General features: G+C 38.8%; 2 long non-coding RNA genes across 5 annotated transcripts in view; one reads left to right on the top strand and one right to left on the bottom strand.

The window, feature by feature from the left end:
* LOC114012535 (uncharacterized) overlaps window positions 1–10500 on the top strand; it is a 77300-nt gene that overhangs the window by 37185 nt on the left and 29615 nt on the right. For all 4 annotated transcript variants that reach the window (XR_008749168.1, XR_008749166.1, XR_008749167.1 and 1 more), the window contains 2 exons: window positions 1748–1859; window positions 9653–9796. This is a non-coding gene — a long non-coding RNA (uncharacterized LOC114012535). The remainder of the gene's footprint in view (window positions 1–1747; window positions 1860–9652; window positions 9797–10500) is intronic.
* Window positions 2060–10500, bottom strand: part of LOC114012529 (uncharacterized) — a 141332-nt gene continuing 132891 nt past the window's right edge. The window contains exons 10-11 of the long non-coding RNA XR_008749170.1: window positions 8459–8550; window positions 2060–7560 (exon numbers count right to left, since the gene is read on the bottom strand). This is a non-coding gene — a long non-coding RNA (uncharacterized LOC114012529). The remainder of the gene's footprint in view (window positions 7561–8458; window positions 8551–10500) is intronic.

Below are 10500 nucleotides of genomic sequence, written 5' to 3'. Positions count from 1 at the left end.
AGACTGTTGGTTTTGTTTAAATACTGTTGGTTTTGTTTAAAGACTGTTTCACAAATGAAGACTTGTAGGAATAACTAAGGTGTTTTGCCAGCTCCTTTCTGTGCCATACATGACAACTCAAAACAGGACCAAAACAGCCAATTTAGAAACAACACTTAAAGGACCCAAAAGATAGTTTCCATCAAAAGTAAGTTATTTTTATGCTCAGCTGGGGGGGGTGTTTGAGCTATTTGTGAAATCCAGACAGAGAAATTAACATTTCTGAATAATCCTAGAACAAATGGTGAGGAGTGGGATCATGCTGGGTTGTATAACATTTTCTTCTGTAAAAATGTTTTCCATTATATTTTGTGGGACATTTAGAACCCAAAGGATTCATGCAAAAATCCAGAGCATTGTTGCAACAATATAGAGGGAAATGACACATAGCAGAATGATAATTGCTTACTATGAAGTATGGATTAAAATGTAGTCACTGCCTTTGCTTGCTTCTAACTTCTGAATGAAGGCATGGTAATACCATGGGGTTCATATAGTGCAGGCAAAATTGCATGCAACGTTTCTGTCTCTTCTCCTAGTACTTTTAAATTCAAAGGAGTTATATTCAGAATGTCAAACCAAAGGGATAGCACATGAAGAATATATCCCTATCAAAAACGTTTATCCATCTAGGTGACATTGGGGGATACAGGGAAAAATATTTTCATCAACATCATTTGTACTGCAAACACATTGGACACAACAGTTAAGAGAAGGACCTTGGGCACTGTGTAATCACATAATAAAAGGTAGCTCTCATTCCAAATTTTCTGTTTAAAGTACATACATCAGACAGAAAGGAGAGGGAGGACGAACATCAGACTGTGACTGGAAAGTGAGGCAAGAGAGACCGAGTGCCTGGCTCAGTATCACTCAGGAAGCTGTACCAGCAGCAGGAACTGCTCTCCCCAAAATCTCAGCTAGCACTTTAATAGCATTCTCTTAAGTATAAAAGAGAACTGAAAGACAAATAAATTGGCTAACTTTTTATCTTCCTTCAATGAGAGGTTTAACTCGGTTTCAAATTGAAGTTCAGAGGAAGGTTGAGTCTTGTCTTATTTTATCTAAATGAGTTCATCTGTCTCATATCACGGCTTTACTTTGTTATGCATTTAAGCCTTCTGGTCTTTTTCATGTGAGGTAGTAAATCCTGGTTCTTTTCAACAGCTGAAATGTCAGGACATGATAATTTTGAATGTGCTAGATGAAATTTGTGAAATGCTGCATTTCTTTTTCAATGATCTCTGGAATGAAACCACAGTTCACAGGGCTAGAGGACTGGAAGTGACGTCTGGGGTCACTGAGTACAGTGCAGTGAAGTTCATCCCAGTGCACAGGCACTACATCTTATAATCTCTTTCACATGCCCACAGACTGCTGGGGTTTTTTGGATTTGGGGGGGGGGGGGCGGGGGGGGGGGGGTTGGGGTTTGAAGTTTGAATACTTCACTGCAAACAGTCACTAGATTGGGAAACAAGATTTTGCTCTTTGCTGGAGACTGAAGCCCAAGAGCCCTCAAACAGAAAACAGCTTGCAGGATCAGGTACGTTATATGTAGGTGAGCTATATATAGGGGTGGGGATGTTGTTCCTGGATTCTGCTTCTCACATCAGTGGGTGCCATGAGATCCTGTCTCCACTACTTTCCCTCATCTGGGGATGCTGCCCATCTTATGTTTCTGCATCTCATTTTGCTTGTCTGTCCTTAGGAACAGCAAATGTCAAGTGCCTTCAAATCTGCTGGTGAACAGCTTTCTGTAAGAGCTGCACTCAGTCCGAGGCAGGCCAGAGCAATCCAGGCAGCTTCAGCTTCTGTTATTTGTGAGTACTTTACCCTAAATGAAAAATAACCTTCATCCTGTCTTACTTTTTTTTATGATCAGCCGTTTAAGTTGAAAAGGTCACTCCTTTCTCTGGTAGCTCAAGTTCTGTGTTTTTAAGAAGTTTCAGGATATATCATGTCATATGACGTCAGATAATACATTCCTTCACACTTTTTAAATCATTGCTTCTTTCTGTAAGAAAGTAAAATTTTGTTAGAAACCTATTCAGGTTTGCTTTCCATTGAAAAAAAAATGGGGCCTTTATTTTACAAAACATTTCCTTATCCAGAGCTTATTGACATCCATGAGATCAAGTTTTAGAGAAACGAGGGATTTTTAATAGGGATTTATCACTCATTATATTTGATCTACAGATTCTTTATTATAAGAATTAAGAAATATTTTTCTAAACCAGGCCTTTTTTGAAGACAATCAGGCTTTTTTGAATATAATGGAATAATGACATAACCTTCATTATAACATCTCAAATGCTACAATATAATACATTTGCTTAAGTCTGGGAGAAGGAAACCAAACCAATTTATTATAGCCTGTTGATTCACACTCACATGCTGTGCAGTTCATGTGAAGGTCCCATTTACTTTTTCACATGAACTGCCACAGCATGGTTTAAATAGAGATTTTTCTAGCAGTAGTGTTAAGGTTCCTCATTAACATCATTTCTGGAGTCACTGGGCCAAGTATATCCCTAGTGCAATTCCACTGATCTCAGTGGGGTTATCCTTGGATATATTTGGTCCATTGTTTCTACAGAATCTCTTTGTTCTTTTTTGATCTCTTTAAGAATTTTGTTACTTTGAACATTTCTCACATAGCATTTCATCATGCTGAAAAGTTTGCAACATTTATAAGTAGTTTCTTAGGTATTTTTACCTACTTGTACACTGAAATAATATATTATATCAAATAACATATTGTTATTTATTATTTTCAGTTTATAATCTACACATAAATCCTGTTTTCTGGGAAAATCACTGTGTACTATGTTCCTCTTGTTGGTTGTTGTTTGTTTTGGTTTTTTTTAATTCCAAAATTTGATGTGATACGATTACCAAAAATAATTTGAGACAGACTGCAGATGCATTCAACATTATTTTCTGCCCAGCTCTATTGCTTGCAGTTTTTGGAAACAAATAATAATTGAGTAGTGATACTCCCAGGCCAATATATTCACACATTGAAAACTCCAAGCTTCTCTGATACTCTATATCAATACTGAATGTTTGTCTTCATTAAGTTGTTGGGCTTGTTGGTTTTTTTATTTATTATTATTATTATTATTATTATTATTATTATTATTAGGCAAAAAATGTATGAAACATCAAAAAAAATGTTAAAATCGACCGATACACAAAATTTCGCACAAGTGAGATTTGCAGTTAATGACCATTCTGTACATTATGCATATATGTGTGATTTACGTGACTTAGATTTTCATTCAGGAGAATGAAAGGTCTGGTCAGGTAAGACAACATACTAAAATGAAATAATCCCTGTGATAAATGGTTGGGTAATTGGAAAACACATCTTCTCAAAACACCATCTCTTATTCCTTTCTGTACATTACTGCAGTTTGGTGGCCTTATTATTTTCCCAGCAAACTACAAACTCAGCACATGAACCTCTTTATTTGCCTTTGCATTCAAGCACTCTGTCAGATATTACAAAGATAATACATAGAAATTAAATCTGGTTTTCACCAAATCCATAATCAGCAGAGGAAAGTGACTTGGACTGGGACCCCCAGTTCCCTGAGGTCATGCTTATCTTGCTGTCAAGATCTTTCTGTTCTCCAAACTCTTAAAATAAGTAAGTCCTAACGTGAGATTGCATTCTGCAGGGAACAGCCTACAGGCTCCAGAGGAATTAAACCACTGCTTGTTAACTGCCACTTGCAGAAGTAACATTTGGGTCTGATGATAACAAACGGGGATAGAAATGTTAGCATGGAAAGCTCTGCTGCCAGCACAGCCTTTGCTTTACACACAGATGCACACATTCAGGAAAGTGCTGCAAGAGAAGTACACAAGCTGAATTCCTTATTCAGATCTCTGATTTTTGCAAAACTTCCAGTCCCTTTGACTATGTTATTAACATTGAAGGCAGAAATGATATTGCATCTAAATAAGGGTGTGAAAAATTCTCATTTAAAATCACTCAGGAGGAAAGCTTGCATTCAAACTGCACGCACCAGATTGGTTTATTCTTATAGAGATTTATATGTGAGAGAGAATGGAAAAATGTAATTTAGTTTTATTTAACCTCTCTCAAAATCCTAAAGACAGCTTTCAGATGAATTAGGTGCTGGTAAGTACAGTGACTATGTAGGCAAACATTAACAGCCAAGCTTCAGTCAGTAACAGCCCTGCATGTTATATTATGTGTTAAGAAAGTGAATGTTAGAAATCTATGGTTGTCCCTGTGCTCTTTTCAAAAGTGCAGCATGATCATTTATCTGCAAAACACTAGAGCTCAGATAAAGAGCTGAAGGTCTCATCTGAAAGCTGGGGCCTTCAGGCAACACCTGGTACATCACTGGAGTGTTTGTATTATTGTACTGCTCCAGTCTCAGGGTGTTACTCATGTCTGCCTGGTCTGCAGATCACTGAGACCGAATGGCAACCTGTTGAACCGTATTTTAACCCTGATCTTTGCACACAGAGTGGTCCATGAACAGAACAAAGTCAGAAAATGAGGCAATAACCTGTAGTCTCCATTTCTTGATCAGCTCCTTGAATTTCCTTGTATCAGCATCAGGCGATTTCACAAGAGAGCATGTGAAGTCATGATGCGTCATGTGCAACACGGCAGAGCCCCTTGAAAGATGAACGCAAGAAACAGGACACACAGTGTGTGTTCTGTGGATAGAAACACTCTGCTGAGCGTTTTTCAGGGTGCGTCTCCTGCAAAATGCAGCAGAGACCCCCAGAGTTGGGGCGCCATTTTGGCATGCTCAGAGTGTTCTGGGGGCTGACAGCAGCTCTTCTCCCCACTGAGCCTCAGGCCACCATGTACTGCTTGGAAATTAATAGCACATGGGACCTTTCACAAATAAAACCTTGAATGCATGTCCTGGAGGGGCATTTCCACCTGGCAGCCATCTTTGGAGCATTATGACTGGGTCTATATTGTGCTTCTAAACTACCCCTGAGGGCCCTCCTGAGAGTGGTGCAGCTGGGAGCTCTTCATCAGCGCCATCACTGCAGGCTTTCAGAGGGTTCCTGACCACCACAGGGCCTTCACATCCTCACCATCCTTTGGCACATGTGGGGAAGGGTACCCCGACAGTCTTTTCACAATCCAGGGTACTAACTTTTGTTGGTGCCTAAGATCTTCATTGCAAAGGCACAACCGAAATTTTAGCTAGGGGAGAGCTAAAATGCAAACAGCGTTCTCATACTGGGAGTATAAGAAAGCTCTATAACATTTTTTCCTGCTCTTTTCTAGCTCGGAGGCCTGCCCTTAGAGTACAAAGCCTTGGTTACACCAGCTTTATGAAGAGAGAAAAAAACCAAGGGTTCTCAGGGTGCATAGTTTTAAATTGTGTTGCAACAAACCCATTCAGGGCACTGCTAAAATTTGCTTTCCAGCTAAATAAAATAAAATTAAGTAAAAAGTACTTCTTCAGCTTTTGAGCTTATTCTAATTTAAAAAAAAAAAATCCTCTATGTGCAGAATCATGCATGGCCATTTTAGTAAAGCTGGACCTACTGTTAGGTGAAGGACATAGTTTCTTGGATGAAGTACTGGAAATTATTTTAGTATTTTCAGTAAGAATAACTAACAATGATGAGTAACTTCCTGGATAATAAGCACATCGGGCAACGCACATTGTTCCTCAACCTGATAAACTCTTAGCAGGGAACTTCCCTTCTCTGGGGTTGCTGCTCTGCCTGGGTTTTTTGTCTCTTCAGAACAGGCAGATCTGTATAATCTAGAGAGTCAAATGTTGAGCAATCAGTACCATCAGGCAGTGTTTTTAATGAGAAAAGCAGTTAAATAAATGGAATGTCATTAAGACATACGACTGTTTTGGAGATGATGCCAGCAGTATAACAGAAAGTTACTTTAAAATATTACTTGTTATACATTTATTTTTAATGCATAGGAAATTATAGAAACAAACCACTTTAACTAGCTGAAGAAATGGAGGCTCTTTGCACATGTTATTTCAAATCCCAGTAGTATTTCAGCCTCTTGGAGTTGTCTCTTGAAATGTCAAAGAGGGATCTGGACAGTGTCTCAGTGTCTCTGACTGTTAAATCCTTAAGTGACATGTACATATGCTTAAGGAATGGGTCAGCTTGCAGACAGAAATGTCCCAGTCATAAAAAAAAAAAAGAAAATAAAAAAGAAAAAAGAAAAAAAAAAGAAAAAAAGAAGATGAAACAGATTGGTGGTGAGAATAGTGCTGTGAAACCCTTTGCCCTCAGTTGACTGGGTTTGTTCCAAGATTCAGTGTTCACTTAAACACAGTCTGAAAAAAAGTGATGTGGTCACATATTCCTGTCCTGTGCTTCAGCGATTTTTTTAAAACAATGTTCTGTGACTGTTTTTCTGTGACTGTGTATTCAACTTTCACTTCTAAACCTGCCATACCATTTCTCCTGAAGAGGTTAGAAATCTGGAGACATCTTAACCTAGTAAGAAGCTCTGTTTTTCTTGCTTTGTGTCTGTAGCAGAATTTTGCCATTCAGAAAACACGATTTTTTAATGCAGTTGGGCATATGTTAAGGCCTAGTTGGCTTTAGCTTGATAGTAACTACACGCATAGTAACTCTCTTCTGGGTCTTGTGCCCATCCTCCTTGTCTACCACCTCTTTATTCTTTGTTGTGAGTCTTCCATATAACTAGTGGCTCATGTCAGCGTCACAATGTTATTAATGAACCAGATGAGATTTTTTGGTTTCTAGCTGTTATTGCCTTCTTCCTCAGCTGAAATGAATATCATCCTTTTCTCTGGAAATCAGCCTCTAAGTCAGGGGTCCTCAAACTACGCCCCCCCAGGGTCCTCAGTCCAGCACCCGGAATTTACAGAACACAACACACCCACACACACACACACACCGCCAGGGGTTGGGGGGGGGAAACCAAGCAGCCGCAGATGACTGCCTGCCACTTCATCCACGCGCCGGCCCCCTGGTTAAAAAGTTTGAGGACCCCTGCTCTAAGTGCTAGCAGTTCTGCAAAGCACTGATTACCTAGTACTAGACAGTGGGAACTGGAAGAATCACTGAAGAAATGGGAAAGAAGAAAAAGGAAGGCTTGAATATTGGAACCCTTAGACCTTCTTCTTTGTATCTTTATTTTGTTTTCTCTTCTGAAGATGGAAGGTAATTTGGCTCCTGGGTTTTCACAGTATGAGCACCACTAAAACATTATTTAGTGTCCTTTCTTAGCAAATTTTGAAAAATGTTTTATAAACAAGGTAACGTAGACAACAGGGCAGAATCTGTTGTGAGTCATCACTTTCATTCTCAGTCAAAGTTCTTGATTCCTTGGCTTTGCGGATCCTAGATGCATCCCCATGGGACCACAATGATGATATAATTATTGCTGTTTTCACCCAAGAAATTTAGTGTCTTTCTTTGAGGGGGAACTGAAACTCTTGGTAAGCAGAAACTTTGAGATATCCAAGGACAAGAGTCAAATTGCTCAAGCTTTTTGGCTTTACACAGCTGCAAGGAAGACCAGTTTCAGGGAAGGGCAATGAAGATTATTGTATGACAGGTAATTTCTTATTGTGGTGTAATTAAGTGCAACATTGTAAGCTAGAAGCAACAATATAAACTAAGTAGTACTGGATGAAGGAGCCTGTCTCATTACTTTCAGCCTAGATAACTAATGTTCCCCAGGTATTAGATTCCCATGAGATGACAAATGAAGTAACATGTTAATTCATACTTGTATCTTCTCTGTTTTTCCAGGAAGTTCAAAATAGCTCTATTTTTCAGAGTCTGATGGGTACAACTTCAAAATTTTGCAGACCTCTAAGGTCCTTTTGCCTTGTCCATAACAACACTTGTTAAAAAAAGAGATTTGTTTAGATTTCCTGCAGCCAACATAACTTTTGGAAACATAGGATATCTAACACTGAATGATTTTGCATAGCATGACGTCTACATCTAAACCAACAGTGTTAATATTAGCAGTGCCAGCCACTGCAATGTAATCTAATACATATATTTAAAAAAAAAAAAAAAAAAAAGGCTAGAAGATGGATCCACCATCTCACAAGACTATACACCTGTGGGGATAAAAAAAAGCATGAAAATAATCTTCAGTGGCTTTTTACTGTGCACCTATTGAGGGCACAGTTGTTTCCTTGCCTTTGGGGGAAACAAGGAAAAACTATTTATAGTTTTACTAGAAAAAGCCCATCCAAATACTTTGTGTCTACGAAAGATTTTGCAGAAGATGGTAGTGTGGAAGCTATTTCAGCAATCGGGAAACCCCAGGAAAGAATATAATTGTATTTTCTACATAATGAATTTGAATGACCTCAAACAATGTGACTGACATGCAATGAGAGGGCAAAGAATTATATGCAGTTAAACTTCCAACTTTAGTTCCTACCTTTAGACCAAACAGGGTCCTGCAGAAAGGTAATCTCACAGCTTCCAATCTTCGTATATACCTTGCTGAAGCAAAATGCTTTCCATGTCCTGCTACAATTAGCAAAGGGATTTATTTTTAGTTGAATAGGGATTGGATAAAGAGTAAGAAAATAATTAGTTAGAAGTGAAATCCACCGAAAGAACTTAGAAATACCCTAATTCACCAGACTCTAGTTAGGTACCAAGGCTGTGTGGGGAGAGTTAAGCACATGCAAATAGGCTTTGCAAAATCTGACATAGCGCCTGGAGAGGCACCGATGCCAAGCAACAGGAAACGTGGAGCACAAAATTCCATCTTTCCCTAGAGTTACATTGTATTCATACCCCTCACCTAGGTCGGGGTGGCACATAAAGTAGGAAAACAAAGAAATGTGTGAATAGCACTTTAAAGTAAGGGTTACTTGGAAGGAGAATTCTAGAGCTCTGTTCCCTGCTTGGTTTAACATAAGGTAGTGAACTACTAATTAGAGCAGTCTGAAATATTCATCTCTCCCCTTCCAGGCAAGTTCCCTAACCTCAAGGCCAACAGCTTAACAAGTATTTAATTATTTCATTCAAAATGGATCAGTTTCCACATAAATTTTCAGAGGCTTCTCTCATCCCAGATTTCCCCAAGGCACCCTCCAGAAATTTTTGGAGAGAAATTTTAAACCAGAATTCTGTTGGACAAAGGGAGGAAAAAAACCCCAGGTTTTTCAAGTCCCAAAAGAATGATCTAACTGCTGAGGTGCTGGGCAAAGGCATGAAAGCAAGAACAAAAGCCAGTATGCTAAGAACAGTTAAGGACTCTGTGAATCTTCCGATCTAAATTTTTCAAGAAACACATGGCTGACTGAAATATGGGGACCACAGTCCCAAAGGCTCCACTGAGACTTGTTGTGGAATGGAATTGTAAATAGAGATTGTTTTAGCTCTGTTTCCTTTTTGGGGGGTTGGGGGTTTTTTTTGTTGGTTGTTACTGATGTTAAACCATTGTTGTTCGTAGCTGTTAAACTATCTCTCAGCCATCACTTTGTTTTCTTCTCAGAACTTTGTTACTGAACATGATTAATATCAGATTCATGAGTGAGGTCATAATTTCCAGAATTTCTTTTCACCTCTTGTAATTACATTATCCAATTTTTGACTTGTAATCTATTCTCATATTTTTCAGACATTCTGCAAAATTTAAAAAATAGTAAAGAAACTGTGGATGAGATTTATGAGGGAGTTCTTGCAGTCATCTTACAGAAAAAGACAGAAGCCTTACTTTGGAAACCACTAGTGGAACTGTTTATACCCAGGACATTCCAAGCAAGTATTTGTCTTATCTGCATTTTAAAATCTTCTCCTGAAAGAAACTCTATCATTTGTCTTGGAACTTACCAGGGTGACTGGAAAATATGAATTTTTTGAGTAGTCTGATTTCCAGAAGATACATGCTCATGCTTCCATAAAAACCACAGGCTCCATTTTAGGTCCTCCTCAGCTAGCCAGTGGTTTTTACAGAATCATTGGTTTCCAAAATCATATCTGTAAATGAGGTCCCTGCACCAAAGAACTTGCTATCGAGTTAAACTGCATAAGGTACAGATGAAAAAATATTCATACGAGCAGCAAGTCGCAAGTAGGTGAACTGGGGGTTTGGAGTTAGCAGTCAGGTCATTCACTCCTCTGATTTCTCTCTGCAGGTTCTGGCTTTGTTCGGGCCTGATGGCAGGGTGGGGCAAGTTCCTTCTTTCTGGCCCTTCCTGACCGTTCTTTTCTGGTTTTATGGGAGTGTCACAAAAGTATATTTTGAGGAAGAGGCCAAAGAAAAATTCTCAGCAAAATGAGAATGGATGAAAATATTGAGATCCGAGTGGCAGTAGGATACCGGGAATTATTATTTTTTTTTATTATTATTATTTTTTTTACTGGGCGCTGAAGGAGCATAATGAAGATGACAGACCTTAACTATAATGTTCCTGTGGCTCTAATGCACCGTAATCATGTCACCACTGCTATCCATGTTTAACCTTA

The sequence above is a fragment of the Falco peregrinus genome, chromosome 11, assembly GCF_023634155.1.
Source record: "Falco peregrinus isolate bFalPer1 chromosome 11, bFalPer1.pri, whole genome shotgun sequence".
NCBI lineage: Eukaryota > Metazoa > Chordata > Aves > Falconiformes > Falconidae > Falco > Falco peregrinus.
This window is presented reverse-complemented; position numbering and strand designations above follow the sequence as displayed.